General features: G+C 41.4%; 1 long non-coding RNA gene across 2 annotated transcripts in view; it reads right to left on the reverse strand.

Annotated features, from left to right (window-relative positions):
- LOC111559430 overlaps positions 1 to 24,371 on the reverse strand; it is a 103,829-nt gene extending 79,458 nt beyond the window's left edge. The window contains exon 1 of one of the 2 annotated variants that reach the window (XR_006593814.1): positions 24,288 to 24,371. This is a non-coding gene — a long non-coding RNA (uncharacterized LOC111559430). The remainder of the gene's footprint in view (positions 1 to 24,287) is intronic. The other variant, XR_006593811.1, reaches the window with a different exon arrangement.
- Between the last annotated feature and the right edge of the window lie 1,112 nt (positions 24,372 to 25,483).

Raw genomic sequence — 25,483 nt, forward strand, 5'->3', positions numbered from 1 at the left:
ACATTTTTCAGAGAAGTACAAACAATCCTAAAATTGAATGGAACCACAAAAGACCATGAATAGCCAAACGATCCTAAGAAAGAACAAAACCAGAGGTATCACACTTCCTGATAAAAAAACCTATGTAATTAAAACAGTATGGTATTGGCATAAAAATAGACACATGGACCAATAGAACAGAACTGACATCCCAGAAATAAACTCCGAAATTTAGGGTCAACTAACATTTGACAATGGAGCCAAGAAAACCCAAGAGGGAAAGGATGGTCTCTTCAACAAATGGTGCTAGGAAAAGTGAATAACTATATGCAGAGAAATGAAATTGAACCCCAATCTTACACCACTCACAAAAATTTACTTAAAATGGATTAAAGACTTAAATATCAGACCTGACATAGTAAAACTCCTAGAAAAAAACACAGAGAAAAAGCTTCCTGACATTAGTCTCAGCAACAATTTTTTTTTTCCTCGGATATGACACCAAAAGCAAAAGAAATACAATACTCAACAAGTGGGACTACACCAAACTAAAAAGCTTCTGCACAGCAAATGAAACAAAAAGGCAACATATAGAATGGAAGGAAATATTTGCAAACCACATACTGGTTAAAAGGTTAACATCCGGGGCGCCTGGGTGGCTCAGTCGGTTAAGGGCCGACTTCGGCTCAGGTCACAATCTCGCAGTCCGTGAGTTCAAGCCCCGCGTCGGGCTCTGGGCTGATGGCTCAGAGCCCGGAGCCTGCTTCCGATTCTGTGTCTCCCTCTCTCTCTGCCCCTCCCCCGTCATGCTCTATCTCTCTCTGTCTCAAAAATAAATAAAACGTTAAAAAAAATTAAAAAAAAAAAGGTTAACATCCAAAATACATAAATTCATACAACTCAATGACACCACCACCCCACCAACAAAGGCAATTTGATTCTAAAATGGGCAGAAAAATTGAATAGACATTTTCTCAGAGAAGACATCCATGTGGCCAACAGGTACGTGAAAAGGTGCTTAACATCAATAGTTATAAAGGAAACGCAAATCAAACCCATAGTGAGATATCACCTCATGCCTGATAGGCTATCATTAAGGAGACAAACAGTGGCAAATGTTGGACAGGATGTGGAGAAAAGGGAACCGCTGTACGCTTTTCATGGGAATGTAAGGTGGTTCTGCCACTGGAAAACAGTAAGGAGTTTCTATCAAGAAATCCTACTTCTGATTATATGCCCAAAATAACTGAAAAAACCATTATCAAAAAGATATCTGCACTCCCATGTGCACTGCAGCATTATTCACAATAGCCAAGATATTCCAGCAACCCAAGTGTCCATCAACAGATGAATGAAGAAAATGTGGCGTGTGTATATAGATACATGTATGCATACATATACACATATATACACATATACATGCTATATATACACATATACACATACACATGTGTGGGCATGTGTACACATGTATATATCCATGTGAATGTATTCATACACACAATTAATTAATTATTCACCCCTAAAAAAAAAAGATACCCTGCTATCTGTGACAACATGGATAGACCTTGAGGGCATTATGCTTAGTGAGAGAAGCCCAAGGTAAATATTGTATGGTATCACTTCTGTGTAGAATCTAAAAAAGCCAAGGGGCGCCTGGGTGGCACAGTCGGTTAAGCGTCTGACTTCAGCCAGGTCACGATCTCGCGGTCTGTGAGTTCGAGCCCCGCGTCGGGCTCTGGGCTGATGGCTCGGAGCCTGGAGCCTGTTTCCGATTCTGTGTCTCCCTCTCTCTCTGCCCCTCCCCCGTTCATGCTGTGTATCTCTCTTTCCCAAAATAAATAAACGTTGAAAAAAAAATTTTTTTAAAGCCAAACTCACAGAAACAGTGGAATGGTAGTTACCAGGTCTTGAGGTGCAGGAAGGAGAATGGTGGGAAGATATTATTAAAGACTGAAAACTTGAAAATGAAAGGGAAGGAAGTTCTGAGGATCTAATGCACAGCACAGTGATTACTGTCAACAACATCGTATTATATGCTTCAAAACTGCTAAGAGACAATATCTTAAAGGTTCTCACATTAAAAGGCAATGATAATTATGTGAGGTGATAGAGGTATTAGCTCAAGCAGGGTGGTAATCATACTCGACTATATAAATGTATCAAATCAACATGTTATACACATAAAACTTACACAATGTTTATGTCAATTTCAATAAACAATGTGGTGTACACATACAATGAAATATTATCTAGCCTTAAAAAGGAAACTGACACATGCCTCAACATGGGTGAACCTTGAAGACATTATGCTAATTCAATTAAGCCAGAGAGACAAGGACAAATACTGTATGATTCCGCTTATATGACGTAACAAAATTCATAGAGACATACAGTAGAATGGTGGTGGCCAGGAGCCGGGGAGTTCGAGTTTAATGAGCACAGAGTTTTCAGTTTGGGAAGATACGTCAATTCCAGAGATGGATGGTGATGATGGTTTTACAACAATGTGGATGTGCTTAGTGCCACTGAAATGTACACTCAACAAAGGTTAATTAAAATGGTTAAGTTATGTGATGTATATGTTGCCACAACTGACACATTCTTCACTAAACATCACTGGAGCACTTCCACTGTGTAAGCTACTTAAATCTCATGTGTAACAACCCAACATATACAAGGGGGTTCATTCCTCCTAGAAAACTTCTCCACGTATTCCAATCCATTTGACCGCCTGTCTTTGGAAGGTTGGTATTGCAGAGGATTTAATGCCTATGAAACTCCTTACAAACAAGGTTCTAGTCCCTGGTCTGCTGCTGCCACTCCGTTTTCTCAGTGAGTTCAAGTTGTCTCGTGTTTTTATGGTGATAGAAATGTTTTCCATCTGCACTGTCTAAAAATGGCAGCTACTAGCCTCATGTGGTTACTGAGCACTTAAAGCATGGAGCTAGCTTAACTGAGAAACTTAATTTTTATCTAATTTCGATTGCTGGAAAAATTTTAAGTATGTTTGGAACAACCTGGCTATGTGGATGTACTCTTTGAAGTAAGTTTTATGAAATCTAAGTAGAGATCAAAGTATTTTCCATGTAAAACTTAGCATCCAAATGGATATATGCTGTAACAGTAAAATGCACACTGGATTTTAAAGTTTAATTTGTGCACTGATCACATACTGAAATGTTCTTTTCAGTGTATCAGATTAAATGTATTGGATTAAACATATTATTAAAATTAACTTCATTTGTTTCTACTTTTTCTAAAGTAGCTACTAGAAAATTCAAACGACAAATGATACTTGTGTTGTATTTTACTAAGCAACATTAAACTAGAAGATTTCTTTTTTTTTTTTTTAATTTTTTTTTTCATCGTTTATTTATTTTTGGGACAGAGAGAGACAGAGCATGAACGGGGGAGGGGCAGAGAGAGAGGGAGACACAGAATCGGAAACAGGCCCCAGGCTCTGAGCCATCAGCCCAGAGCCCGACGCGGGGCTCGAACTCACGGACCGCGAGATCGTGACCTGGCTGAAGTCGGACGCTTAACCGACTGCGCCACCCAGGCGCCCCTAAACTAGAAAATTTCTAAGAGCCCTAGTAATTCCCGGAATCATAAACTTTGTAAGCATTTTTAAAAATCCACTCCCAGGGCGCCTGGGTGGCTCAGTCGGTTAAACATCTGATTCTTGCTTTCAGCTCAAGTCATGATCCCAGGATCATGAGATCAAGCCCTGTGTCTGTCTTCATGCTGGCAGCACAGAATCTGCTTAGGATTTTCTTCCTCTTTCTTTCTCTCCCTGCTCCTCCCCCTCTCACGCTCTTTCAAAATAAACTTTTAAAAAAATCTAGTCTCACGTTTAACAATGAAGACTATAATTATTGGATTTGGGGGAAATTTTCTCTCTTGAGAAAGAGAGAGAGGGACAGAGTGCTAGTGGGGGAGGGACAGAGAGAGAGGGAGACACAGAATCCAAACGGGGTCTAGGCTCTGAGCTTTCAGCACAGAGCCCAACACGGGGCTCAAACTCACGGACCACAAGATCATGACCCGAGTCGAAATCGGATGCTTAATCGACTGAGCCACCAAGGCTCCCCAAATTTGGGGAAAATTTTTTAAGTTACATAGTTAATTGACCTTTCCGTACTTCACTTCCAACAGAATACTTCAAAAGTTAGGTGAAAGCTTACAAGAGCAGAGTAGAATACAGTTTTGTCCTTAGAGTTGTATTAAGATGTGTGTTTAGGGGCACCTGGATGGCTCAGTCAGTTACTGAGGTCATCATCTCACAGCTCATGAGTTCGAGCCTCACATCTGGCTCCATGCTGACAGCTCAGAGCCTAGAACCTGCTTCAGATTCTGTCTCCCTCTCTCTCTGCCCCTCCCCCAGTTGCACTCTCTCTCTCAAAAATAAACATTAAAAAACATTTTTTAAGGTGGGTTGTTTTTTTTTTTAATCCCAAGTCCAAGCACAATGGCTGGGAGATATCAGATGCTCAATAGTTTTTTATGAATATTAAAACTAGGACTTGAATTTTGACCAGATTCTTAATTAAAGTAAATTTGATGAGAACATTTATTAAAGATGCAACAGCATGAGGCCGCTAGCCGGATGAAATAATTTGGCGTTGGTTTCCTTACAGTACAAGATAAAAAGAAGCTGGATATGGAAATCAACGGTTTGTTTTTTTCTCAGAGGACCCTGCTCATCACTGGAGGCAAGATTAATACTTGGTGATAACAAAGCATCTCTTATGGGCAAAGTACAATACAGACAAATACTATTAATCATCAAATTATAGACGGTGAAACGGAAGCAGTATATGACATAGCATATGATATTAGTGACTGTCAAAGTCACACCAGGGGATCAACTCTTATACCTGGGGACTCAGCATTCTTATTCTCTGCTTCTCCCCTGTCTCCAGGACCACACCGACGGGTTCTCCAGAGGAACCATCGAGAAGCAATTACCAGTTAAAATTAGGTTGAGAGGAAACACTGCTTTCACAAAACATATATTTTAACTTTGTAAACTAAATAGGCTGATTCCAAAATGGAATTCACATCATTGTCACTCACTAGTAAAAGGGTCTGAGCAGACTTCTGTATTAACCTTCATTCAAAATTAAATTTTTAAAAAATACATACACCAGGTCCTTGAAGTGTTCTGCCCATTATCGGCAATACCCGTATCATGAGAAATGGCGCAGTTTCTGCACAGTTATGTAGTCCTTTGCTCACCTAATAGAACTTATTTATTTACTCCCCTACATGCCCTTCAAATTCAGACTCCCCTCTAATTATGGCAAAGCTTCCTTCTATCTCACTCTCCCGTTTAAAACTGAATCGGAAATAAGGTGCACGGGTGCCTGGGTGGCTCAGTCAGTTAAGAGTCTCTCTTCAGCTCAGGTCATGATCTCATGGTTCATGCGTTTGAGCCCCACATTGGGTTCTATGCTGACAGCACAGAGCCTAGAGCCCGCTTCGATCCTCTGTCTCCGAGTCTCTCTCTGCCCCTCTCCCACTTAAACTCTCTTTCTCAAAAATAAACATTTAAAAATTAAAAAAAAAAAAAAAGAAGTGAAGTACGATTCAACAAATATTTACTCCTGAGATTCAGAACGGGCTAGGAATTATGGAGATCAACAATGTGGCTGCCTCTGAGCCTCTTGTCTGTGAGCCGTCAGCCATATATACAGATAAAGTAGAAGCATGTCGGTGGCTCAGTCGGTTAAGTGTCCTACTCTTGATTTTGGCTCAGGTCATGATCTCATGGTTCCTGAGTTCAAACCCCAGGTCAGGCTCTAAAGAGCACACAGCTTCTCTCTCTCCCTCTCGCTCTCTGCCCCTACCCCACCCGTGCCCTCTCTCACTCAAAATAAACAAACACGTATTTAATTTTTTTTTTCAATGTTTATTTATTTTTGGGACAGAGAGAGACAGAGCATGAACGGGGGAGGGGCAGAGAGAGAGGGAGACACAGAATCGGAAACAGGCTCCAGGCTCTGAGCCACCGGCCCAGAGCCTGACGCGGGGCTCGAACTCACGGACCGCGAGATCGTGACCTGGCTGAAGTTGGACGCTTAACCGACTGCGCCACCCAGGTGCCCCAACAAACACGTATTTAAAAGGCAGAGTAGAAAGACCCAGGTAGGCCATCTATCACAGCCTGGGAAGGGTGGGCAGCCGTGTGGAGAGTTTAGGAGAGAGACAAAGAAACTAGTTCTACATCTTAAGGATCTTTGACAGAAGAGTAGAAATTAGCCAAGAGACTTTCAACTTCAAGATCCCAGAGAGACAATGCTGACAGCGCTCTGGCTACGGTAGGATGTAAGTGTATGCCCCTCATTTGCACGATCATTTTCTCACCTCAGATTTTCTCTCCAACTCTCGCCACTGAGACTGCTCCAGTGGCGCTCAGCAATGCTTCTATCATACTATGCCCAATGTTTGTCCTAAATACACATCCTCCTCAATCATTCCAGAGCATCTGACACACTCCCTCACTCTTGAGTGAGTCTTCATTTGGTTTCCAGAGCCCTCAAAACTCCTGCCTACTGGCTCTCTTCCAAGTCCCTTAACCCTCAGCTTTGGGTGACCCTCGGTTCAGTCTTTGACCTTATTCCTCTCTCCAACTATTCCCTCACTGATATCAAGCAGCCCATGGTGTTGAATATGACCCCCAAAGGGGAAAATTCCCAAATACGTATTCTCAGTTCTGATTTCTCCCGTGAGCTGAATGCCCACTCAACACTTGGATATCCAATAAGCACCTCAAATTTAAATATCCAAAATGGAGGGGCGCCCGGGTGGCGCAGTCGGTTAAGCGTCCGACTTCAGCCAGGTCACGATCTCGCGGTCCGGGAGTTCGAGCCCCGCATCGGGCTCTGGGCTGATGGCTCAGAGCCTGGAGCCTGTTTCCGATTCTGTGTCTCCCTCTCTCTCTGCCCCTCCCCCGTTCATGCTCTGTCTCTCTCTGTCCCAAAAATAAACGTTGAAAAAAAAAAATTTTTTTTTAAATATCCAAAATGGAACTCTGGATTTCTCCCCATCACGCTTATTCTGCCCAGTCTACTCCATCCATTGTAAGGGCCCTCACTACCTCTCCAATAGCACAGGTCAAAATCTTCAGATCACCCAACTCTTCCCCCACCCCCTTACCCACCATACATATAATCCACCAACAAGTCATACTGGCTCCACCTTCAAAATATATCCCCCACCTATTCCTCACCACCTCAATCACCATGAGCCTGAACACCCTTGCCTGGACTAGAGCAATAGCTACTTGAGGATTCTCTAGCTTCCGCACTTGTCATTCTTTTCACTAGAGACCAACCAGAATAATCTAAATGATACTCTCCCACCCACAAAACTCCAAGGCTTTCCATTACCCTGGAAATAAAATTAACATTCTTTATCATGGCCTCCAAAGTCTTTCATGATCTGGATTCTGGCTGCCTTTTTTGGTATTTAATCTATTTATTTTGAGAGAGAGCCAGAACCCGGGGGGGGGGGGGGGGCGGGGTGGTCAGGGGCAGGTGGGCAGGGGCAGAGAGAGAGAGAGAGAGAGAGAGGATCTGAAGCGGGCTCCATGCTGACAGCAGAGAACCCAATGTGGGGCTTGAACTCACGAACTGTCAGATCATGACCTGAGCCGAAGTCAGAGGCTTAACCCACTGAGCCACCCAGGCGCCCCCCGGGTGCCTTTTCAACATAATTTCCTGCACTCTGCCCCTTGACCTGTGAACTCCAGCCACACCAACTTTCTTTCCATCCCTCCCTGTTACTGTGGTGTTTTTGCACTCGCTAAAGCATCTCCTTGAAAGGCTTTTCACATCCTCATTTCATGCAGGTCTCTGCTCACATCTCACTTCGGTGTAGAGGCCTTCCCTGACCACCTTCTTTAAAATACACTCCCTTCCTAATGCCTCCTAATTTCTATCCTCTTACCTGCATTATCTTCATAGTATATGACTTTGTACTACGTACCACTTATTGCTAGGTCTATTTCTTCCACTGAAACGCAAGCCTTGTGACAGCAGAGACTCTGTCTTGTCACCACATCATCAGCCCTTATCACGTTACCTGGCACCTACCAGGCACTTGATGAATGTAGTTTGAATAAGTGAAAAGAGAGCCTCGGTGACTCAGTGGGTTGAGCGTCCGACTCTTGATTTCGGCTCAGGTCATATTGGCAGGGTCATGAGATTAAGTCCTGTGCTGGGCTCCTCCCTGAAGGGTCTGCTTAAGATATATATTCTCTCTCTCTCTCTGTCCTCTGCCCCTCTCCCCAGCTCATGCTCTCTAAAACAAACAAAAAATTAATAAAGAAAGAAGTTAATATCTGTATAGCCCTGCTCAGAAACAGAAAGAAAGCCCAGCAAATAGCCCCAAACAGTGAGAGCAAAGAAAACACAGCAGTGAACCAGGGCCTGAACAAGAGGCAACCAGAGAGGACAGACAGAAGCAACAGATTCACGGAAAAGAAAATGATAACAGCCACTCAAGGGAAGAAATAATGTCAAATTTCAACGACATTCATCAGAATCAGGTAGAAATAATCAGGAAATAATAACAAGCATCAGGAAATCAGGTCGAAAAAATTAACAAAGGTTAAGATCATGCAGTGTTGGTAAAGCTAAGGAGAAAATGTCCTCTTGCCTGCTGCTGGGAGGGTGTCAACAGGGGCAGGCCACGCTGCAGGGCAGTTTCATAGGATCTATAAAACCCCCAAATTCACACACCCTAAGACCCAATATCTCCATTCATATCCTACGCAAACATTCACACAGCCGGACAATGAGGCAAACAGAAGAAAGCTTACTGAAGCCCGGTTTGTAGTATTACAAGAATTAGGAGCAACACGGATAGCCTCAGTAGAGACATGGATAAAAAGTCTACCATCTGTTCATACAAAGGAACAGTACACACTAGTTAACAGGCATAAGATATATCTACATTTAATACTCTGGACTCCTGTCAGAGACATACTTTTAAGTGAAAAAGGCAATATGCGGAATTATTCAACGTATCATCTCTATTAAAAATAGGAGCATGCGGTGTTACTGTAGGTCTTACAAGGAGACAATGTGCGTGTGTATGCTGGAGGCCATAGAAACAAGTAAACTGCCAAAGAGGACCTTATCTTTATAGGTAACACTTTAATAGCTCGCAGGTAATGTATGGGAAAAAATGTGTTTAGAAAATATTTTTAGTGTTTATTTATTTTTGAGAGACAAAGCATGAGCAGGGGAGGGGCAGAGAGAGAGGGAGCCACAGAATCTGAAGCAGGCTCCAGGCTCCAAACCGTCAGCCCAGAGCCCGATGTGTGGCTTGAACCCACGAACCGTGATATCATGACCTGAGCTAAAGTTGGATGTTTAACTGACTGAGCCACTTGGGTGCCTTGGGAAAAATGCATTTTAAAGTATAAGGAAATTAGGGCTGGTGTTTGGAACAGAGCTAATAACCAGAAATCATGAAATAGGCTTATCTGAAAAACAAATAGGTCTATATTGTTGGAGCATTAAGAATGAATCAAGAAGTGGCAGAAATTGAGACTAGAGGGGCTGCCTAGAACAACCCGAACAGTCCTGTGGGCCAGGCTAAGTCTCATGGACCCTACACATTTTTAAATGTATCTCAAATCATTCAATTCTTTTATAGCCTTGCAAAAGAGTCATTACCTATAAAGTCCCTCTCATAATTTACAAAAGTTGCCCTGCTAAAATCATTATATTAGTTGGAACATCTTAAACAACAGAGACAGGCTTTGCACCTAATGAATTACCCATGCCCCACTACTTCAAAATTCCAGGAAAAGTCCTAAGTTGAAAAAAAAAAGACAAGGATGCTTAATTATAAAAGCATTTTCAGCCTGAATGTTTAACCGCTTTATGGTGAAAGCATTCAGTTCAGTCATCTTGTCATCCAATCATCAAATTTCTACTGAGTTCAAGTGTTTTAGGTGCTAAGGTTACAAGGATAAGCAATGATACTCCCCACTCTTGTGGAGCTTACAAACTAGGCAAGTAAAGAGATACTAGGTAAATTACCACAAGAGAGAAATGTGAAATCACAACACTAATAACTTCTATGGCAGAATATAACTTAAGAAGGTCAGGGGAGGAGCTCGTGGGTAGCTCAGGTGGTTAAGCGTCTGACTCTTGGTTTTAGCTCAGGTCCTGATCTCATGGATTCTGAGCTGACAGCCTGGAGCCTGCTTGAGATTTTCTCTCAAAATAAATAAATCAACATAAATTAAAAAAACAGGGGGCCAGGGAAGGCTTTGCTAGGGAAGGGGGGATTGAAATTGAAAGGAAGAAAAGAAAAAACCAGGAGAAACAGCAATGCATAAAGTTGCATAAACCACAAAAAGAAGTTACTTCTTGACAAATGAAGTAGCGTATGCAAAGGTCCTGTAGCTAGAAGGTAGAAAGCAGATGTTTCAGTGGACCTTTGAGAACACAGTTGCTAAGAAAACTTTATATCATGCTATTCTCTAATTTGTCAACCTGAAGAAAAATGGAGTTTAACTGTATCACATAACTAAACATTTGACCATGCCATCTTGCCCCACACAATGTTTTGGTTTTTGTTTTTGTTTTCAGTGGTGAACAAGGTTCTAAATCCATTATTTGGGGAGAGACTCTTAAACCTGAGGCTACATCTCCGCTAGTCTAAACTACTTATTCAAGTACCACAAATAGTTAAACCAATAGCCTCTTTTGAATGAATGGCTTGTGTATTTATAAAGTAAGAAAATTATAAAACTTCAGTTGAGAAAATAAAAAAAAAAGTCAAAGCATTTCTGTAGCTCTGCTTAGAAGAAATGAGCAATTGATGGCTAAAATTTTTACATTATGGGATCTTCACGCATCTATAGAAACTACCTGTCTACAAGAAGAAATGTTTGTTCTTGAGTCCCCAACAAAAACTTGTCAATGCCCTCAGCAATGTTTTTAATTAGAATCTACATTTAAAAATTGATTTCATCACAGATATATACACACATAAACAAAAGTTTTAGGTTTCAAATAAACTAACTGTAAAATGATTCATTTTTAAAAAACAGTCCATTGTGGGAGGCACCTGGGTGGTTCAGTTGGTTAAACATCCAGCTCAATTTCAGCTCAGGTCATGAGCTCATGGTTCCTGAGATTGAGCCACATGCACTGCCATGCATCAGGCTCGTACTAACAGTGCAAAGCTTGCTGAGGATTCTCTCTCCTTCCTTCTCTCTCCACACTTACCCTGCTTGCATGCACGCACACATGCATGTACTCTTTCTCTCTTAAAATAAATAAAGTTAGGGGCGCCTGGGTGGCACAGTCGGTTAAGCGTCCGACTTCAGCCAGGTCACGATCTCGCGGTCCGTGAGTTCGAGCCCCGCGTCAGGCTCTGGGCTGATGGCTCAGAGCCTGGAGCCTGTTTCCGATTCTGTGTCTCCCTCTCTCTCTGCCCCTCCCCCGTTCATGCTCTGTCTCTCTCTGTCCCAAAAATAAATAAACGTTGAAAAAAAAATTAAAAAAAAATAAATAAATAAAGTTAAAAAAAAAAAGAGTCCATAGAACCAGAAAAGACCCTGAATAGCCAAAGCAATCCTGAAGAAGAAAACCAAAAGCTGGAGGCACCACAATTACAGACTTGAAGATGTATTACAAAGCTGTAATCAAGACAGTGTGATGCTGGCACAAAAACAGACACTTAGATCAGTGGAGAATACACAACCCAGAAATGCACCCACAAACGTATGGCCAACTAATCTTTGGCAAAGCAGGAAAGAATATCCACTGGAATAAAGACAGTCTCTTTAGCAAATGGTGTTGGGGAAACTGGACAGCAACATGCAAACGAAGGATCCTGGACCACTTTCTAACACCATACACAAAAATAAGCTCAAAATGGATGAAAGACCTAAATGTAAGACAGAAAGCCATCAAAATCCTAGAGGAGAAAGCAGGCAAAAACCTCTTTGACCTTGGCCACAACTTCTTACTCGTATCCAGAGGCCAGGGAAACAAAAGCAAAAATGAACTATCGGGACCTCATCAAAATAAAAAGCTTCTGCACAGCAACGGAAACAATCAGAAAAACTAAAAGGAAACCAACGGAATTGGAGAAGATATTTGCAAATGACATATCAGATAAAGGGTTAGTATCTAAAACCTACATATATAAAAAAAGAAACTTATTAGACTCAACACCCAAAAAAACAAATAATCCAGTGAAGAAATAGGCAAAAGACATGAACAGACACTTTCCCAAGAAGACATCCAGATGGCCAACTGACACATGAAAAACATGCTCAACATCACTCATCATCAAGGAAATACAAATTAAAACCACAATAAAATACCACCTCACACCTGTCAGAATGGCAAACATTAACAACTCAGGCAACAACAGATGTTGGTGAGGATTCAGAGAAAGAGAATCTCTTTTGTACTGTTGGTGGGAATGCAAACTGGTGCAGCCACTCTGGAAAACAGTATGGAGGCTCCTCAAAAAATTAAAAATAGAACTACCCTATGACCCAACAATTGCACTACTAGGTATTTACCCGAAGGACACAAGTGTATTGTTTCAAAGGGACACATGCACCCCAATATTTACAGCAGCACTATCGACAATAGCCAAAGTATGTAAAGAGCTCAAATGTCCATCGACAGAGGAATGGATAAAGATGTGCTGTGTGCGTGCGTGTGTGTGTGTGTGTGTGTGTATATATATATATATTCCATTGTGTGTGTGTATATATATATATATATATATATATATATACACACACACATACACGCTATATATATATACACACACACACACATACACACTATACACACACACACAACGGAGTACTAGTCAGCAATCAAAAAGAATGAAATCTTGCCATTTGCAACCACGCGTACGGAACTAGAGTATATTGTGCTAAATGAAATTAGTCAGAGAAAGACAAATATCATGACTTCACTCATATGTGGAATTTAAGATACAAAACAGATGAGGGGAAGCAAAAATAATATAAAAACAAGGAGGGGACAAAAAATAAGAGACTCAAATATAGAGAACAAACTGAGGGTTGTTGGAGAGGTTGTGGTTGGGGGGATAGGCTAAACGGGTAAGGGGCATTAAGCAAGACACTTGTTGGGATAAGCAACAAGTTGGGATAAGGGTGTTCTATGTAGGGGATGAATCACTGGATTCTCCTGAAATCATGGTTTTACTTTATGCTACCTGACTTGGATGTAAATTAAATAATAATAATAATAATAATTAGAATAAATATAAATTTTAAAAAGAACATTAAAAAATTATTTTTAAAAAAAGTCCATTGGGTAGAGTATTCTGTTATTTTGGAGACTGGATATTATATAATATTAAATAACTTAATTTTATTAATATTGATAACAATTAAACTGTGGTAATATAAGAAAATGTTTATCATTTTTTAAAAGTACATCCTAAAATATTTGGGAGTGAAATGAAGTCGTGTCCTACATTCACTTTACAATATATCAGCAAAATCAGTCTCATAAAATATATCAGCAAAATAAGATTAAGAGGATACAGCCCAAATCTTAATAATTTTTGGATCTGGGGGATGGGTATACGTGGGTTCATTCTACTATTCTCTCTACTGTCCATATACGCTTGAAATTTTTCATAATAGAAACATTAAGTTCAAATGAAATGAATCCACTCTTTCCCATAGTGTATATAACGCTGTTTGATATTTTCTATTCTTTATTTTTAAATTAAATGGGGGGGAGGCTAGTAATGACCCCTAAATTGATTTCCTGATACACTACAGGTTTGTGGTACATGGTTTAAGATTGCTGGTTACTTTGGTCTTTGCTCTGCACATACAAGTTATTCTCACACAGAAGACACTCTTTGGTCACTTGAATGCAAATTAAAAACGAAAAGCCTAATTCTCCTCAATGTTTCTAACTTCTAAAAATGTAATGCTTCTTGACATTTCCATAGTTGTCTATTTAAGTTCAATGTAAATAGCTGCTGCTACTTTGGGAGTGCCTGATAATGTCTATCACAGTACAAGGATATATGTCTCTCTGGTGACATCTAAATGTTGATCTTGTAAATTCTACAGCAACACATAATGTAGTACAAAGTTATGCCAAGTAGCATCAAAAACATTTTTTTTTCATAATCTGGGTTTAATATAAATGTCAAATCAAATTTAGAGGAAAACAAATTACAAAGTATTTCAGATGACTTCAGCTAATTAATTATCTCCACTGATTATATTCTGAACTTTGGACACAGAGGTTATTAAATGCTTTCTGTTGTTAATTATAGTTGCTAATTTACAAAACAAATTAATTGTATAAGCTAATTTTTTTTAAAGACTGATTCTATTTTTGTACCAAGTGGGAATTTCTAGCATTAAATAAACCTATCTATACCCAGTGTTTTCATTGTGCTAAGAGGTGGGGGAAAAAAAAAACCTATGATCCAAAAGATAGATTTTATATATATATATATATATATATATATATATATATATATATACACACACACACACACACACACACACACACACACACACACAAAGTCACACTCTACCTTCCTTCTGCTAACCCAGGGAAATCAACCCTAAGTTCTACAATGCCACTCTGACTTTGTAAATATCTTTCTTGCCTTCTTGTTCAAATTCATGTGTAGCAGACGTTGCTGGCTGGCTATCTAGCACTCATATCACTGCTTCCTCTGCCTCCTTTTTAACTGAACCTTGATTTTATTCAGATATTTTATCACTCCAAGAATTAAGTACCGCAGGGAAGTTGCCCTACCCCAATAGGTAGTTCCAGGGATTATATTCCAATTTATCTAAAGGAGCCACGCTAATCCCCTTCTTCTTGCCATTGATTGGTTTAGGAATGAACTAGGTGATAAAATTCTGGCCAATGACACAGGACAGCAAGTCAACTGGGAGGGCTTCTAGGAAATCTTTTCCTGCTCCTAAGAGACAGAGATTGTTTGGACACCATCTGGCCTACACATGAGGCTGGGACTCCTACAGCATCTTTCTATCAGCCTCAAAGGAAACTTCACATAGGAGAATCACAAACAGACCTGAGGCTCCTACTTCTGAGTTTCTTATAATATGAAATGATCAATTTCCTTTTCAGTTAAACCACCTGCATGTAACCTGTAGGTAACAACTCTAAATGATACAAATGATACATTAGCTCTTTAGAATGCGGGGCAAACATTATGTATTAATCATTTGTGAGCTTCAGCTGATAGTGGATCTGTGTGACTCCAATACAGTCAGTCTTTTCAGCTCAACAACAAGAAGTCGGTATACAAGCTGGTAAGGTATCACTGGAAAAAGCCCTGATGGCAAACTCTCTGAGAAGTCTAAGGGTGTTCAAGCAAATGGGGTGAAGTTAAATACAGCAAAAAGGGTAGACAAGATACAAAACAGATGAACTTAAGGGAAGGGAAGCAAAAATAATATAAAAACAGGGAGGGGGACAAAACATAAGAGACTCTTAAATATGGAGAACAAACAGAGGGTTACCGGAGGGGTTGTGGGAGGGGCGATGGGCTAAATGGGTCAGGGGCATTAAGGAATCTACTCCTGAAATCATTGTTGCACTATGATAACTAACTTAAATATAAAGTTAAAAAAAAATAAATTAAAAAAAAAGGTAGACAAGAAAACTGATGCCTCAGTTAACCCTATTAGAACAAGAGGAAAAAAAGAACTCTCACACATCTGAATTTCACACATCATTATCCCTCATACGTTTGGAGGCATGACTATAAGGTGTCAGCTGCTACGGAACGATCCCAGAATTCTGGCTAATTATGAGACAAGCTGTACGCTTACAAAGATGTCCAAATGGCTAAAGTTCTGAAGAGACACAACATGGGCTGACCTATTTCATTACAAGGTATTACTGCACAGTGTATATAAGCAGGTAATTGCTGAGGCTAGATATCAGCAGAAGGAGAGACGCAGATCTCGTCTTGCAGAGCCAGAAGGAAAAGACTGAATATTGACAACAGATCTTTTTGTGGGGAGGGGCAGGCTAGGCCATCCTCGTTTTGCAGTTGATGAAGAGATCACCGGGCAAGGAAATAATCGTTCCTTTTTGTTTTTAACTTTTAGAGAAGCATGCCCGGTACAAGAAAAGGTAGGTAGCTCTTGGTTTCCATTAACTGCAGGAGAGTAATATGAAGATAGTGGTTTTGACTCTAAAAAAAAAAAAAAAACTTGGGCTCCTTGAAAGAAAGGAGCTATGTAATTTTAAAATAAGAGTAATTATGTATTTCATGTAAAAGAGATATATGCTTGGCTTATGGTATTTAAAGCAAAATGATCATAGCATATGTTTGTTTTACATTATTTGAGAAGTGACATTCGAATTTAGAACATTGCCTAGCACATAGTAGGCACACAGATCCTGGCTCAATTTCTTGACTAATTACTAGAAAAAAAGTTGAAAAGGATAAAGGCAAACTGTTTATTCATCTGAACGGGGGGGGGGGGCATTTTTTAACTTTTAAAACTTTTAAGGAAGTTTAAAGTCATTTTGTATGATGCACCTCTAGAATAAACTATTTCTATTATTACCTTTGGGGTTTTTTTTAGTCTGACAATTTTTTAAACTAGCAATTATATTTTTAAACAGTTTCTAAAACTAAATGAAGCTTGATAATTAGGTGTAAATTGAGACGTGAGTGGCAATTCTATTTAAACTTTCGAATCCATTCTCTACTTGTTAGTATTCTTAATATAACATTTGAATTTTACAAGAATTTGAATGGAGATAACGTATAGGCATATCTGCTAGGGAGGCTCCCATAGATTTCTTTCAAAGGTTTTTGTTTTATTTTTTAAAATTTCCTCCGTCTAGTCGAATAACTTAGTAGCATTTTCATTAATAGGGGCAAGGCATTATACACATTTCAAACATGTACAAAGTAAATTTTAATGTGACCCACACATGTACTATTTCTTAGAAGCTTATCAAATCTAAGCCTTTGAAAATGCATACACTGTAACAGATTTTTCAAAAACATGATGGAAAATATATACCACCCAGCTAAACACTCTCTTGATTTAGAATCGAGGCCTATATGTTTCTATTTCCATAGTGACTATTGCTGTGGAATCGACATGTTTTAATTTAGATTTGAGATTATAAACATCATTTGGAGACAGAATTTATTTTCTCTCCTACAACTTCTGAAAATTGATCAGTCTAAGTGCGACAGAACAGAAGCAAATTCTGGAGCAGGATTTAGAAATTATCTGGCTCAAGGGCCACTGTGACTCACAAAAGGTGAGTATTTACAGAAACTCAAAGCTCTTTAATTCTTCAATTTTTTTTTTAATTTCATACTTTAAAAAAAAAAAGCCACGAAGTGATTAGGTAAGTACAGATTCTGTAAAGATTTCTGTCTACAATTCCTGAAAAGTTGAAATGAGACATTTTATCTCTACCCGTTTATCTAAGAAGACTAGCGAGGATGTGACTCATATTTGGGTCAAATAAAAGTTAGCAAACCAAACTGCTAATGAAGGGAAAAGGGGAGAGCAAATTATATTCATTTACTCATTTTTTCAGTGACCTTTTGGGGAACCCCTACAATCCCTGTATTCGGGGAGCTTGCAAAGGAGGGTGGGCAGAGAGGAGGAAGCCAGCAGTGAAGCAGAGGCTGGTAAGTGACAGACAGCAGCTTCAGTGACAGAGCAGAAAGCACACAGGGGGTGGTAGCAAAGTGTCCTGCGATCTCTGCAAAAGGAAAAGCATTCCTACACTCAGAGGAGGGGCTGCTTCCTAAAACTCAAAAAAACAAAAAGCAAAACAATACCTCAGATGACTCTATTTAATATCGCAGAATCATACCACCCAGCTGGCACAAAAGCAGGCACCATCCCATACGGTGTGATGCACAGTTATTAAAAAGCCATAGTAGGGGCACCTGGGTGGCTCCGTGGGTTGAGCGATCCAGGCGGCTCTTGATTTCAGCTCAGGTCACGATCTTACGGTTTGCGTAATCGAACCCCGCATCAGGCTCTGCACAGACAGTGCAGGGTGCAGCCTGCTTGGGATTCTTGCTCCCTCTCTCTTACTGCCCCTCCCCCATGCTCACACAGCCACACGCTCTATATAAATAAATAAATAAGTTAACAAAGATTAAAAAAAAAAAAAAAAGCCATGCTGAGTGCCTGGGTGGCTCAGTCGGTTAAGCATCCAACTTTTGGGTTCGACTACAGTCATGAACTCACCGTTTTGTGGGTTCAAGCCCAGTGTCAGGCTCTGTGCTTGAGGGTGCAGAGCCTGCTTGGGATTTTCTCTCTCTCTCTCTCTCTCTCTCTCTCTCTCTCATTCTCTGTGCCCCTCCCCCACTTGTGCTGTCTCTCTCTCAAAAAAAAAAAAAAAAGCCACACTAATTAAGGCAACAATTGAACAGCAGCATTTAACTTTGGATGAATAAGGATGAAATATGCTTCATAAATCCGTTCTCTTCAACTCCTTGTAAATGCTTTTTTCTTTTCTCTCTTAAGAACAGAGATAAATCTACGGGTGTATACTTACACTGAGGATTACTAGACGACTCACACGGGGCATTTGGAAAAAGGAAGCAGTGTTGAGCCAAGCCTTAAGGGTGCACACAAATCAGCCACCTCCAGGAGGGGAGGAGAACTCCTGAAGGGCAAAGTTGGATGTGGCTTCTAATGCCTACTCAGCTAGTAACAGTCGGGCAAAACTGGAGCCTTTTCCCCAAGTGATAGGACAATATGCCTTGCAGGATGGAGAGAAATAAAAATCGTGTTGATAAAATTCCCTGTGCCTAATAGATGCCAAATAAATCCAAATTCTCAGGGTAGAATATCAATTCTGTTGGGTTTCTGCTCCCCACTTTGAGTGAGAGCATACAAGCAGAGACAACTGCAATCCGAACCTTATACATCATTTTCCTCACGATTTTTTCAAGGAGAAGGCATGTAACTTTATCCGCCCCCCTCCCATGTGATGAGTGCCTACAACATGCCAGGCACGGACCTGGGCACTGGACATATGCTGATGACAATGTGGCCCCCACTGTGGTACTTCCAGTGTGTCTGGGAGGAAACAAGAAAGGAACAAGTACATACGTGATTTGTGTAAGTACTAGGAAGGGAAGGAAAGGAAGAATCATGGAGTCAGTGAGTGGGGGGGAAGAACATCTAGGATAATGAGGGGAGTGAGGGGAGACACAGGCTCTTTCCTAGGGTAAGTTTTTTTCTTTTTAGGTTTATTTATTTTGAGAGAGAGAATGTGCACGTGGGCACGTGCACAAGTGGGGCAGGGGCAGGGATAGAGGGAGACAGGGAATCCCAAAAAGACTTCATGCTGTCAGCAGAGCCGCATGCGGGGCTTGATCTCACCAATGTGTGATCACGACCTGAGCCAAAATCAAGAGTTGAACTGAGCCACCCAGGCGCCCCCAGGATAAGCTTCTTTGTAGGTCAAACCCACCCCTAGTGTTACTACGCGGTCTGTATTATTGAGTCCATTCCTTCCCGAGAAAGGCCATTCTGAAATAAGCTTCACAGGGTGGATGAGAAGGAACCAGCCACAAGAAGAATGAGGTAGAGGAGGGGCAAAGGACCCCCCTCCATGGGCTGAGTACAGGGAACAGCATGTGCAAAATCCCAGACATAGGAAAGCTCAAACAGAGGAAGATATCAGCCACTATTAAAACACAAAACAAACAAACAAATAAATAACCACAGAGGGAAAATGAAAGTCTCCCAAATCTCTTCTCTCTACCAGACACGTTGGCACTTATTTCCCCAGAGGATGGCACGTAAAACACTGCCTTGCAAAGCTATCGATTTCCCATGATCTAACCAGAAGTGATGTGATGAGTACTTTAAGCTTAGAGCAGCCACTTGTATGTTCTACAAAGCCCCCCTTGAGGGATGCAAGTGCAAACATCAGCACCTTCTTTCTCCAACACGACACTCCTTTGCAGTAGACAGTCAGTGGTCTTATGTCAATTTTATAGATCTGAGAGAAAACCCCACAGACGCTGTGCATCTTCTTCAAATTAATCTTAGATCTACAGTTAAATCCCACATTTACTCTGGCTCGCTCAAGGCATCCAACGTTGCTCTGCCCTCATCCCCAGAGAAAACCTGCAAATTTATTTTATTATAGATGTATAACATATGAGACATTTATAGGAGAGAAAACTCTGGCCAAGAGGACACTTTTACTAAAAGCCATGCATTTTCATGAACCAGATGAACCAGCCACAGTAGTCAGAGGGCTTGGGCTTCCCGCATTTCTTTTTCCATGAACCCTGTGCCATGACTGAAGTTGGCTGGCACCTTCTAGTCACAACCCAAGCGATGCTAACCTATAACAACTTGATCAATATGTGGGCTTGTGAGCACATACTTCACAAGATTCAAAATTGAAGGGCTAATTTGCAAGGAAATCTATAAGAAAATCGGATCAAGGAAGCAGTTCTATTTGTGTTCTGGTGTCTCTTGAAGACAGCAGCTGAATAACCCCCCCCCCCCCATTTCCTTTTCGCCTTAGCTACCAGAAAATTCAGGGTCTATCTAAGCCAGTCTTCTAAGTAACCCTTGTAGCTTGCCTATTTTTCTATTTGTTACCTCGATTTTCTACTTGATGACCTTATTCAATATATAGTGTCTGGGGTAAAATTATATTGCGTTTTTTTTTTTTTTTCCGAAAAGAACAGATAATGCTTCCTGCCCCAAATGTGCACTAGGTTTTAGGATCTGTCTTCTTCCAGGCTCAGAACCCCCAGGAATTAAAACCAGCCTTCTTCCCATCTCACTGCTTGACCCCAGCCAACTTTCTTCCTTCAGTCTATGTTAAGACATCCTCTTGTATTGTGTACTACACCCAACAAATTGTTCCTGCATTATAGGAATGCTGGGGGAAAATAACGAGATCATATCTTGAGTACTCTTCCTTCCTTTTCAAGGGGAACGAGAGGGGAGGTTTTTGTTTATTTCCCCAGCTTTAGTGAGATATAACTGACATATAACATTGCATACAACTCGTCGATTGGCTACACGTATATTTTGCTATAGGATTACCACCAAAGCCTTAGCTAACACCTCCATCAAGTCACATAATTAACATTTTGTGCATGTGTGGGGTGGGGGAGGTGAGAATATTTGAGATCTACTCTCCTAGCAACTTTCAAGTATAAAATACACTATTATTAACGATATTCATAATGCTGTGTATGAGATCCCTAGAACTTATTCATCATCTAACTGTAAGCTTGCAACTTTTGACAAACCTCTGCCCATCAGCTCTTCCTCACCACCAAGAAGTCCTTCTACACAAAATAATCTACATCTCAACATTGTTGTGCTGTATTTTTAACGTCTTTCTTCCCCAAATTGTTTGAGGCAGCCTCAGTCCCATCTCACTCTGAAAACCCTATTCTGAATATAAAAATGTGGGGTATAGGTAGGGTTATAGGGTTTCCTTCCTCCCAAACTTTTTCAGGTAGCAAAGCAGGCCATAGCTACTTGAAAGGTTCTCGAAATTAAGCGATGAAATTCAGACAGCAATAAAAAACGCTAGACAAGAAAATCTAATCTTGAACTTCTGATATTCTAGGGACTATAAGGGGAAGGTGAGTCACGGGTGGGAAGATTACTAGCCAGCACCTTGGGTTGTAAGTCACAGAAAACAACTCTAGCCAATTTATGTGGAAAATTAATTCATTGGAATGTTATGTGGGAGCTGATAAAGAAAAAGTTGTAATACCAGGTTTGGAAAAAGTTGTCATTCCAAGGCAACTGTATGTGTAATTAGGGCAACTCAGGATGTGTTTAAGTAGCAGGCTGATCCATAGTCCCCTTGGAATGAATGACCATCAGTTACATATAACAGTATCCCTCAGCTCAAGGGTCAAATTCTAAATAAATCATCTACATGACCTGGTTTATGCCCCCTGTTTGTCCCTTAGCCAGTGGATGAGACACAGGGAGCTTTCTTCACAGTTCCAATGGTCTGTGCTCAGCGAAGGGCAGCTCCTTCAAAGCAAAATCAGAACGCTGATAACCAAAAGAAGGGAAAAGGGATGATGGTCAGGCAAAAACGAACAAATGAACCATCTTTCTGCTTCTGAGCCGTTCACTAGTGACAGTGAGGGGCACCAAGAAATCGTACAGACCTCATCATTCCATGAGCCGTGTAACACTTCACTCTTATCGTTCCCCCTCTCCTGACACCACAGCTAGGTCTCTGACTCCTGTGACTTCAGGAAGTGTGACAGAAAGAGTGGTATCCTGGAAAGCTCTCACCCAAAAGTCTGTTAAGAGTCTCAAGTTCCTAAGACAAGCAACTACCTCCTTGTGGAAAAATATGGCCTACCCAATATAACTGTTAAACAGTCACATTTAAGTCAAGGATGTGTTGCTTCGGTGATTCCATCTGGAGACTTGGCTGGGAAACACATGCTTTAAAAACATGGCAGCAGTATCTCTTTCTATAAATTTTTTCACTTTGATCAATTACCATGCCATTCAGTGGGAAAAACTGTATGTGGGTCAATGGCCTATAGCACCCACTGCCCAGGGATGCTCTTTGTTTTCCATAGCATACCTTGGAAAACTCTTTTTTGGAGTCCCAGGCAGATTTGAGCTGGTCCAACCAATGGGCACTTTGGAGCTGTGGGGAAGAGACTCTTTTTTTTAAAGTCCAAGTGGATTAATTCTAGGGTCCAACTTGAGTTGTGTTGATGCTTCTCGTAGTTTCTGGGCACAAGAGCTGTGCCACACTGGTGCTGACCACCTATTTCAAGGAGTCTTGTCCCCCGTTAAGTCCTATTAGGTCACTCTCTTCTAGTTCCTTCCTGATGTTTCCCATCATCTGATATTATTTCCTGACTCCTGGTTTATTCGTTTTCTGTCTTCCACCACTAGGATAAAGATCCTCCAGGATCAAGCCTGCCTTGTTTACAGTTCTTTCCCCACAAGTCCTGGCACACGGCTTTCAATAAATATTTGTTTTATGACTGAACCAGTGCACAATGGAGTTCAAGCGGCTGCCCAGAAGACTGAGCGGGGTAACCTTCTAGCACACAGGGAGGAGAACGAGAGGATAACCTCCTTGTAATGCTAGTATACCTACTATGGGCCAAGCTTTGGGCACACAGCAGTGAACAAAGCAGACAATCCTTGCCCTTGTAAAGCATCCAGCGCTCTATTTGTTAAAGAATACTGCAGTCCTGGATGAGCGCTGGGTGATACACGAACTCTTGAATCGCTATATTGTACACCTGAAACTAACGTAACACCGTATGTTAACTAGACCGAAATTAAAGAATACTGCAGTCCTACTTGCTCTGCTGATCAAGGATCTCAAGATTATTTCAGTGATTATAATTCTAACAGTAGTACTTAGGAGTAAGAGAAAAAGTTATAATTTATTGAACATCTACATTGTGCCCGGCACTTTATACATACTATCTCATTTAAATCCTTCTAAGAACCAGGTTAATGTTAAAGATGAGGCAACCTGGTCTCAGAATGTTAAGAGGAATTACACCTACAGCTGGTGATCACAATCAGCTGGTCTAGGTGACGCCAAAGCCTACAATGTTGCATCTACATCCTGTTTCACTCAGAAAAAGGCAGGCTTTGGCGGCCAGGCAGATGCTGATAGGGTACTACAGTCGAAATCTCTGCCCTGAGATATCTCTAGCTCCCGTAGATCGCTCCATTGAACGACGCAGGACTCAGAATGCCAACCAGTCACCAAGGTGTCTTACCTTCAGGTGATAACAACTGCAGTCATTCACCTCAATGCCTGCAGTGGAACCGGGTGTCTGACTTGCCCCACTGCACTGAAACCTAACAGCTCACTTGGCAGAAACGCAATCTGAGGCTCAGAGAGGGCAAGCCTCCAGCCCGGAGAGCTCCAGCTGCTCAGAAGCACAACTAGGTTTCAAAGTCACACCTACCAATATTAAACCCAGCCATACCCACGCCCACCTACTTGCATTTTAACCTGTGGGCTTTCACTTAGGCACCTTGAGATAGCTCGCGTTCCATTCCGCCAGCTAACAAACACCTCCTGGTCTCTGAAGACTCAAATCAGGCATCGCTGCCCCTAGAGTGGCAACTCAGACTTCCCTTTTTTTCTGCCCACCATCAGTCAGAAGTTTTGGGGGAGAGAAGAGACTCTGTATTAAAGCAAATAGCTATGAAGTCCACATGTGCTTCAGACTTCAGTCACATCAGGGTCTAAGGAGGTCTTTAGGGCACCTCTAATACTCACAGTTCAGGACGGTCTCTGCAAACATTGTAGCAAATATGCCTCCACCAGATCCCCAAACTGCCGTCCAGCCTTCTTCGAAACCCAAAGGAAAAGCTTCTGCTGTGGCAAAAGCCCCGGGCAGGACTTTTATTGGCCCTATTTAGGTCAGGTGCCCGGTCCTGAGCCATTCACTTCGGTCAGGAGGATGTTGTGCTCCGATTGGCCAAGCCTGTGTCACATGACCACCATGTAGGGACGGACTAGCCCCCACCTTAACCATATGGACTGAGAATGGGGGAGGGGTGACGTCTCCAAAGGAAATGTTGGATGTTGTTACCAGACGGGGAAATGATGATCAGCAGGCAAAAATAACAGATGTCCACTGCACACCCAAACCCAGGCTGGATTGAATGCCCAATTTCATCTTCAGAACCAAGTTTCGTGTGGGGATCTTTGTTACATGTAATTTTTCTCCTCCAGTAAACCGTGAACTCTGGAGCACACGCTCTGTCCTTCTCTTCCTTTAACTCCAGCACCCCGCCTTAGTGTTGGACACGCTGGAGGTATTCACATCATATTTGTTGAATGAATGATCAAATGTATTCATTAATTTATGAAAAGCTGATGGTGTTATTTCCTCTACCAAAGACAGCGTTGTGGTGAGGTGGAAAGAACACAGATGCGAAATCAGTGTTTCTTAAAATGTAGTCTGGGAAATCAACGACTTCAGGTTAACATACAGATTTCTGGGTCACAGAGCAGATCTGTTGACCCGGCAGCTCAATAAATGGGGCTCAAGTGAATTTCTGGCCAAAACCTTTTGTGATTCTCGCGCTCATTCCTGCCAGAACCGTGGCACTGGCATAGTCAGACACAATCACCTGAGTGAGTCTGCACTCCATTGAGTTCCGGTGTGTGAGCTAAAGGGGACCATGCCTACTCAAGCAACTTCTTCTGTTCAACTGCTCCTTAAAATGGGGCTAAGATTGGGGCTCCTGGGTGGCTTGGTCGGTTGGGCGTCCGACTTCGACTCAGGTCATGATCTCACGGTCCGTGAGTTCGAGCCCCGCGTCGGGCTCTGGGCTGACGGCTCAGAGCCTGGAGCCTGCTTCAGATTCTGTGTCTCCCTCTCTCTCTGTCCCTCCCCTGTTCATGCTCTGTCTCTCTCTGTCTCAAAAATAAATAAAATTAAAAAAAAAAAATGGGGCTAAGATAAC

The sequence above is a fragment of the Felis catus genome, chromosome A2 (genome assembly GCF_018350175.1).
Source record: "Felis catus isolate Fca126 chromosome A2, F.catus_Fca126_mat1.0, whole genome shotgun sequence".
Lineage (NCBI taxonomy): Eukaryota > Metazoa > Chordata > Mammalia > Carnivora > Felidae > Felis > Felis catus.